This window comes from Lepidochelys olivacea (assembly GCF_965140295.1).
Source record: "Lepidochelys olivacea isolate rLepOli2 genome assembly, chromosome: 10".
Taxonomy (NCBI): Eukaryota; Metazoa; Chordata; order Testudines; family Cheloniidae; genus Lepidochelys; species Lepidochelys olivacea.
In genome coordinates, this window is record NC_140420.1 from 30788810 (window position 1) to 30797980 (window position 9171).

The 9171-nt window shown below is 56.3% G+C and overlaps 1 pseudogene across 1 annotated transcript; it reads left to right on the top strand.

Moving 5' to 3' along the window:
- Window positions 1–92: 92 nt before the first annotated feature.
- Window positions 93–8287, top strand: LOC311527878 (myeloid-associated differentiation marker pseudogene; annotated as a pseudogene). Its single transcript has one exon. The product of its transcript is annotated as a myeloid-associated differentiation marker pseudogene (transcript).
- The last annotated feature ends 884 nt before the right edge of the window (window positions 8288–9171 follow it).

Sequence of the window (9171 nt, forward strand, 5' to 3'; positions counted from 1 at the left end):
CAGAGTTGTTCCCACCCCGGCCCCATGTACAGTGCTTCAGCCAGGGTCCCCTTCCTGCCGCCTGTGCGTCTATGCCTAACCCATCCCTGTTTGGACCCCCTTCCCCGCAGGGACCCTTGGCCTTTCCCCAGAGGGGAGCTAGAGGCTAAAAAGGCCTGGGGGCCCTGAGCCGTTGCCACTGAGAGGGAATGAGCAGTGGGGCTCTTGAGACTCCTTCCAGTCAGAGAGTCCCCTCTCCCCCCATCCCGACCCAGCTGTGCTCTGCCTGGGGCATCAGCCAGACTAAGGTCCCCAACAGGCCAAGTGCCTCGAGCCCGACAGGGAAGGCTGCAGCCAGCCCCTCACAGGAAGAGAGGAATCAGCAGTGGTCAGCTGGGGCTATGCCCTGGCCAGCCTGGAGCGGCCCACGCTGCCAGACGCCTTCTCCACAGGGCCCTCCAGCCAGCTCCCCTGGGCCATTCCCCCACCCTGCTCCCTAGCCCCACCTTCCTAGAGGTCTGCTCAGGCACAGCTGACCCCACCCAGCCCAAGAGTGAGTCGAGTCCTTTTCACCCCTGCCCCTGTCCCTGCCCCCTTGTCCTTGGGGCTCAGACCTGAGGGGGCTCCCCACACCGCATACCCATGAACCGTCTCCAGCTGCCTTGCCCGTGGGATCAACACAGCAGGCTGCTGCATGCCCCATTCCTGCCAGCCCCAACCCCCCCGCTGCACTGTGGGTGCTGTGGGCTCCTCAGCACACTCACTCCGCATGGCATCGGCACAGTGAGTTGGTGGCAGCTGGCAGGAGCGGGACACATGGCTGCTGCCTCCCTGACCCCCCGGGCAGGAGGAGTGAGCAGACCCAATCCGAACCCAGCCCTTGCAGGCTGGCCCCTCGGGCTGCAAGGCTCTGCTCCCCACCTCTTGCCAGCAGGGGCCAATGCACCTGTAAGGGCAGCTGGCCGAAAGTATTGGGTCTGGGATAATTGCCCTAGAGTCCCCAGCTGAGAGCAGAGCCCTTGTGGTGGGTACTGTCCAGCTGGCACGGCTGGCCCCAGCTATATGTGCAAGCCACCAATGCAGAGCTCCATGCAGGACCTGTTTGTCTAGGAGTGGGAAGGAGGGCAGCTCCCTGCATTGCCTGGCAGCTCTTAATACGCTCCCATGGGGCTCTGCAGAGCCTGCCTCCAACCCCAACCCCCCTGCCCATTTAGGGCTGGCCAGGAGCTGGGGCTGAATGGTGCTGCTGGGAGCTCCCCAAATGGTCCCACCACTCCTTTGCCAGCGTGCTGCAGGCCCATTTCACTGCCCATCACTGGTTGCTAAAGAGAGTATAAAATACTGCAGACTGGTCACCAGGGCATAAAAACACCAGCTCCCACCAGCCCAGCCCCTGCCGCTCCCCCGGAGTACAAGGGCTGCACAGGGTTACCAGGAGCATGCTAGGGGCTCTCCAGCCCCAGCCACTGCGCTGCCTGCCCTGGGGAACAGGCTAGGCCTCCAGGCTAGAGGAGATCCCCAGGAAGGAGGGCGTAAGACTCTGCACCACTATTCTCGGGTGAATCCCTGCTCTAGGCTGGGTCCCAACGTGGGGTTGGCCCGCAATTCTGGTAGGTCAGTTAATGCGCGGACAGTGCGAAGTCTGCCCCTGCAAAGCTTGTTTGCTCACTGCGGAGAGGAAACCCCAGGGGTCTGGCACCAAGCAACGGTCCCTGGCTTGGCGACCTTACCAAGGGGCTTCGTCCCCTCCTTGGACCTAGGTTGTCTATCTGGAAAATGGGGCTACCTCTTCCCAGAGGCTGAATCCACTAGCAAGCGGGAGGTAATACGGGGACAGGGACAAGCCAGGCCTAGTCCTGCCATTCCCTTCATCCAGAGCAGTGGGGCCCTTTACAGAGCTGCATTCCTCCACATTCCCAGCTCTGGGGGTAGCACCAGCCTCTTCTCTCCAATCACTGCACTGTGCCGCTGGCAGGCCCTGTTAATTATTCGCAAACAGCAGAGAAGGAGTCTGGCCCTGCCCCAGCCTGCGCCTCCACCTGGCTTGCTCCTCATTCCCAGCAGCGTGCCAGCGGGGACGAGCACTGCTTATCACATCTGCCCTAGCTCTGCGGGCAAGGAGAGGTTCTATGAGCCAGTGGGCCCCTCCGCTCACTGGGTGTCTCCATCTCCCCTAGCCAGAGAGAGCTCCCACCCAGGAATGCTACAGCCACTGATTTGGGAGGCCAACCTGTGACCCCCTGTGCCTGGTTTTCAGTGGGGCTGAGTACCTTACCTGCAGCTTGATAGCAAGGTGAGCCACAGCCACACGGCCCCGCCTCTGGAAATCAGGCCCCAGGTGCCCAAGCTGGTTACCCAAGCACTGAGTTCCCAGGATCGGGGCCATTTTACATGCAACTGCCTGCGCCAGGAGCATGCTGCTCTCCTCCTTTCACCACCCTCCACCCCTCAGGAACCCAGATGCAATAACCTCACACATTCTGGAGCCCTGCCCCCACCAAGGCATGTGCAAACATCACCTGAATCCCGTCATCCAGCAGTGAAATGCCGCCACCTCTGGGGGTAGAATGCAACAGGTGTTTGACAGAGCCCAGCAATGTTATAATGCACCAGCTGGGAACTCCCAGGATGTGGATGGGGTGGAGGGCAGGCAGGCAGGTAGGTGGAACCCAGGAGTCCTGCACCCAGGCTTGTGCTTCAATCTCAAGAACTAGTCCCTTCTCCACTGGGACACAGGGAGTAGCCAGGAGGACCCTGCTCTGCTGTGAGGAACAAAATTCATCAAGTAGCACAGAGCAAACCAAACCCACAGACAGAGTGTGCCAAAGGGCAGCCTCCTACAGCAAAGGCTGTTTCCCCCACAAGGGGCTGGCGTGTCAGGTTCTTAGGCCAGCGTCCAAAGGAGCGTGAAGCACTAGGTTATGCAAAGAGCCGTTCCCACCAGCTCAGCTCGGGCCAGGTTTCCTTTCACGTCACCTGCCAAAGCTGTTGCTGAAGGATGAATGAGGTCCTCGCCCAACTCACAGCCTCTGCTCAGTAGCTGAGGCAATAGGCCTCATCCTGCTAGTTCTTACTACATGGGATTACAAGTTGTGGGGGAGAAGGGGTTAATAGTTCCTGATGTGCAATACCCCAGCAGCCCTAGGCCTAGCCCTACAATGAAAGTGCAGGAGGAAGAGAGCCAAGGAGATCTCCCAAGGGTGATAAAGGGGGGCCAGTCAGCACCAACTCAGCCTGGATCGCTCCAGGGCTGAATCCCCTGGGGCCACTACTCCACCCAAACCTCCTCAGTCTCACCTGGAACAGCTACTGCATCATCCAGCCTCCTGCCACACACACCCCAGGGCCTCGCTCCTGCACCCACAACCCCTGGCACCTACATGGAGCCAGCTGCAGGCTCAGGACCTGGCTTCATAGCGCCTCTAGCCTCAAGCACATCCAGCTGCAAAGAACACCAGCTATCTTCACATTCCTGGATGGCACCGCCCGTTCTCTGGAGGGCCACAGGCTTTAACGCAGCCTCACGCTGTCTCCACCTCCCTTCAGCGCAGGTGGGAACCTCCTGGCATGCACCCCCCCTTTGCTTTACAGAGAGAAGGTAAGCACGTGGGCTGCCAGCTGCTAGCCCAGCTCAGGGGAACCGGCTTGCGGGGGAAGCACTGAGGTGAGCAGCCATTGTGAACGCATGGCACCTTGTACCACTGACACTTGCTACCAGGTACTAGGGCCTGATTCTCCCTGGCCCCAGCTGTGCAGTGGTGTAGCCCTGTTGACTTCATTGCAGTGCCTCCTCATTTACACCAGCGTGGGTGAAATCTGAATCAGCCCTGTGAGCCCCGCACACATACACGCGCACCTCGCCCAGGTGTGAAGGACCCCATGGGGCTGGGGGGGGGCAGCAGGCTCAGGGAGGTGTGAGTCTGTGTGGACAGAAGCTTTGGAGCATGACCGTGTGAGTGGAGGGGGCAGGCGATCTAGTTACACAGAATTCCCAGGAACCAGTCAGCTGCAGCGACACCACGAGTTGCTCTTTAACCAGCTCCCCTGTGAATGATCTACTCTGCTGCTGCCCTGCCCTGAGCCGAGAGGGAGCACAGGGGCACCTCCTGGAATTCAGCTCCAGGAGCAAGCCAGGCAGCCATTCCCCGCGATGCCGAAGAAGCCCTTCACCAGCCAGCACAGTGCAAGGCAGAGAGCCGGGGAGCAGTGCTGTGAGTGGGACCCTCCTGCTCACTCCAGGCTGGGCTCAGGCAGAGCGTCAGATAATCGGCCATTTTATTAAGTGTTTCTTCCCTAGCTCCATCTCCCTGGACCAGGGTCCCACCCCCTTTGCCCAGATAAGAGCAAACTCCAATTGCATCCACTCTCCCTGGTGTTTCACTTGGGCGGTGCTGCAAGCTGGGCAGGTAGGCTGTGCCCAAGATTGGCACCTCACACTCTGTTCTAACAATACAGCCTTCCAGACCTGCTCCAGCCCTTCACGCCTAGTGCATGCCAGCCTGGGCCAAGCTTTGTGGGCGAGGGTGCCTGAATTTCTTGCCTTCCCACCTGGCTCTGCAGTTTGAGAGGCAAAGGCTGCTGCAGTTGGCACAGGTTGCTGGGGTTCTCTCATGCCCAGAGCATCATGCCAGTCGTCGAGCTGAATTTTCGCTCCTTGATCATCCCTGTGGGGATTGTCCGGTTCTTTGAGATCTTCCTGTCCTGCACGGCCTTCAGTCTGGCGGCTGCTTCCGGCCAGTTCCAAGGAACCTATGGGACCTGGTGCATGTTCACCTGGTGCTTCTGCTTCTTGGTGTCCATGCTGATTGTGGTGCTGGAGCTGTTTGGCTTTTCTGAGAAGCTGCCGCTGTCCTGGGATGACTTCACCAGCGCCTTCGCCATGCTGGCGGTGCTCATGATCTTCACCTCTTCCATCATATACCCTTCCACCTTCATCACCGACATTTGCTCTGACAACAAATGTGCTTATCAGGCAGCAACTACAGCCATGTCCTGCGTCTGTTTCATTGCCTACACCATCGAGGTTGGACTGACCCGAGCCAGGCCTGGAGACAGGAGCAGCTTCCTCACCACTGTCCCTGGCCTCCTGAAGGTGTTTGAAGCCTACGTGGCTTGTCTTATCTTCTCCTTGGTGAGTAAACCCACGACATATAAAACCGAACCCAGCCAGCTATGGTGCATAGCTGTCTACAGCATCTGCTTCATTGTCACGCTGTTCATCATCATCCTCACCATCGGCCGGTGTCTCACCTACATTCCCTTCCCTTTGGAGAAAGTCCTGGTGGGTTACAACGCCTTGGCTGTACTCCTGTACCTGACGGCTGCCATCATCTGGCCCGTCTTCAACTTCAGAGGGAACCCCAGACCCAGTTCAGGTGACAGCCTTCACTTTTGGAACAGACGGCTGGGCGTGACCTTCCTCACCTTCTTCAACCTCATCGCCTACATTGTCGACCTGGTGTACTCCTCCAAGATGGTCTTCATGACCAGTACGGCCTAACAGAGTGTTATCAGCCATGCGCACCTTCGGGGGTACGGTGGGAACCATCAGCACTGAAGTAGTGGGAAGGGACCGGGGCTGCCCGTCGCGCAGGGGGAACTGCTTTGGCCTCAGCTGTTTTGCATTTCTTCCCCCACATCCTAGCCTTCTTGGCATGTCCATGTACCAGGGGCTTCTGTGTGTATTTGATTTGGCTGCTGCTCCAGGAGCTGCAGGTGGCTACCGCTGGGGCCCAGGTGCTGCTGCAGGGAATCAGGGCGTTCCTTGCAGGACATGTCGGGAGGGGAAGGGACAGAAGGTGCTGCCTGTTGCCCGGGTGTACAGCAACCTGTGAGTGAGCCGCAGAAGGGCGGGGAGGTCAGGAATGGGGGGATCCCAATCCAAAGCCCACTGAAGCGAATGGGAGACTTTGCATTGATTTCAACCTGTGTTGGATTGGGCCCTGGAAGCCCAAGGAGCATCGGGGGTTGGGGCTGAGGCTGGGTTACTGAGTCCTGGCTAGTTAGTGTGTTATGATGCTGCGACTCAGAGAAACTTTCCTGTGCCTCAAACTCTGGTCTGAAGGCAGGTAAACAGCGCCCAGGGCTCCCACCCTCCCTCCAGGAAATGAACTTTCAAAGGCTGTGGCTATGCAAACAGAGGTGTGTGTGCTTAGAGGGCTGGGCACCGGGCTGGGGAGGGGAGCATGTCAGGGTCTGCAGCAAGCAGGGTGTGGCAGGTAGGAATGGCTGACTGCAGAGGGGTGACACCGGCATGGCCAGCCCCAAGGGTGTGGAGCTATTTTATGATCAGTCAGGCTAGTGTTCATAGACCTACTATCTGAGGGTCTCACCTTTCCGGGAAAGCTCCCCCCTCACCGGCCCCATTAGGGCTAAAATCCAACCTGCAACACATGACCCCATAAGACACCCTCACTGCTCAGCCGGGCCTCCACTTCCCCTCCCGATCCCTGGGGCATGGGAGCTGCCATTCTATCCTCCTCCCTACCTAATGGGCAGCTTCCGCATTCGTGCTCCCCTCTACTTCCCCACATTCGCCTGAGCCACACCCCACCTCAGTCTGGCACCGCACCGTTCCCTCCCTGTCCCCTTTGGCAGCCCCATTCCCGGGTTGCCACATTCTCCAGCCTGACCCTCACATGGCCACTCCCACTCCTGTGGGCAGCTTGGCTTCTTCCCCGCTGGGAGCAATGGGAGGTGGTGGCCATTCCTGCTGGGGGAACTGAAGGTGTTTGTTCACCTGCAGTGTCAAAGGGACATGGCAGCCACCTTGCTGAGGGCAGCCTGTGGCTTTGGCCCTGCTGACAGTGATGAGAGATGGCCGCCATTTAGAACAGGGCTAAACTGGAAGGCAAAAATGAAACAAAATTTGTGCAAACCCGTACATGTGTATACAGAACATTGCAAGGCTTGCCGTCAAACCAGGGGGGCTGGCACCGGGCCTGGCTTTAAGCTCTGTGTGTGCACGTCTATGCACAGCTATCTGTGAATCCACCCACGTGTTTCTTCCCATTCTTTTTCAGTCAGCAAAAAGTGCATCAGCATGCACGCAGTGTGAGTGCCCCCTGCCAAAGCAGTGCATTGTCTCCAGGGGCAGCTTCACGTTCCAGCTTTATAGTCTTCCTGAAACCTGAGCGAGCTGTCCTCGTTCCCCAGGACAGAAGTTTAAAGATGACGCGCAAAGGAAGTTTTTTAAATGGAGCTTTTGCTCTTTTTTGGCTGCTTTATGATTGCAAAAAGGGAGAGCGAGTTTTCCTGCTTGTTTTGTACTTTAGAAATCTCAGGACGGTCATGTCTGGTCTCCCTGGTTTTGTTGACGGGTGTGGGGGGCCTTAGGGATATATAGTGTGAGCTCTCACAGCAGAAGCGAAGGGCTGGGTGTGTTGATCTTTAGCGGCAAAGGCAGCCTTTCTTCAGAATGTTAATTTGTCATTGGAGTTAAATATGCCTGAAAACCACCCCCATCCTCCCATCGAAACCCCCCAAAACAGTCTGATTAGACATTCCTTCGTCTCACCCACTCAGGTACTCAGCTTTCGCTCTCTTGGCTTTTGCGATCTCATCATTTCGCAAGTTCTCCTGTCACCATCGAATCTTTCCAAGCTAGACAGGACTTGAATTGAATTGTGAAAAGCAGAATTTTTTTTTTCAATGACAAACCCTTTCAGACCGTCTTTCTCCATCATAAAGAAGCAGTAAAAGAACACAAGGCTAATGTATTGTACACTTTGCCAGGTCACCTTTGGGCTGTGACCTGGAGAGAGGCTGGGGAAGGCTCAGTTCATGGTTTCTCCTTTGGCTAGTATCAGCCCGTCCAAGAAAAACTGAGTCAACATGATGAGGAAAGGGTTACAGAAGTTTCCCCAGGAAAGAGTATCCCACCTCTAGTGATTAAACTGATTAAACTCTGTCCAAGCCAAGTGGAGTGAGATCATGAAGACTGCAAACCCATGGATGGAAAACCCTTCCCTGCCTACAGCATTGTCAAGGTGCTAACACAGTCCCGAACCTTGGACTAAGCCAGCAATCCCAGGCAGCACGCAGGAAGTGCTCAGTCGCAGTGGGATCCTTATCATGTATGGAGCTGTAACTAGGCCTGGGACGAGCAAGCCTATTTGTGCCCTGTATCGTTTTGTTTTGTCATTTTTCTGACACATTTTTCCGCCCCCACCCCGGCTTTGCACCCTGGGCAGCTGCCCCACTTGGCCCGCCCTGGTTACGGCCCAGACCGTGCACATCACAGGCGTGTGTTGATTGTTTCTGGGGTCAGGTGCACACTGTAAATAAAGTTTACTAGCACGGACTGACAGTTTTAATGTCTTGCTTTGTTTTTTATCTGAGCATGTGTTTCAGCCCAAGCTGTTACGGAATCCCTGGGCCCACAGCACTTTAAAGAGGACATTGTGCTTACGGTACTCAAGTGGGCTGAGTTCAATTCCTGGCTCTGCTAGAGACGTCCTGGAAGATGTTGGGCAAGTCATTTAACCTCTCAGTGCCTCAATTCACCAGCTGTAAAATGGGGATAATACCAGATTTCTCCCACCCTCTGTTTGACTATTTATTCCCATTGTAAGGTCTGTGGGGCAGCATTTGTCTTTCACTATGAGTACACAGAGTGCTTAGCACAAAGATATCCTGCTCTTGGCTGAGGCCTCCAGGTGCTACTGCCAATTTATAATTGTTGCCTTCTTAGTGTGTCCAGAACAATGGCTCTAAGACTGAAACTTCCTGTTTCTCTAATGCCATCACAACTAACGGGCATTCTCCCATTTCAGTCTGGCTGAGCAGAGTGGTGGGTTTAGTGATGTCTGAACTGTAAATTATCTATGGCGATGAGTCCCAGCATGCAGGGATTTCTGTGTTTGTTCCCAAAGGAGACTGATTCAGGGAAACAGGGACATCGGGTCTTGCTGCCGAACTGCAGACCCTGTCCCCGCCGCTGCTGTCACAAGTTCCCCTCATTTCCCATCGGCTGCTGGGTTTAGTGGGTGGGTGTTGGTGGCCTGTGATAGATCTCATGGGATGATCTGGGGGTACCTTCTGGCCTTACGCTTTATGACTATGAGTTGGAATTCAGTGGCCAGAATCGGAGAGGACCCTGCATTCACCACTTCAGGGGAGATGTCACTCATCCATTGGCTCTCCCATTAGGAGAGATACTGGGGCTCTGCCTTGAATTACCCCGTGACCTGG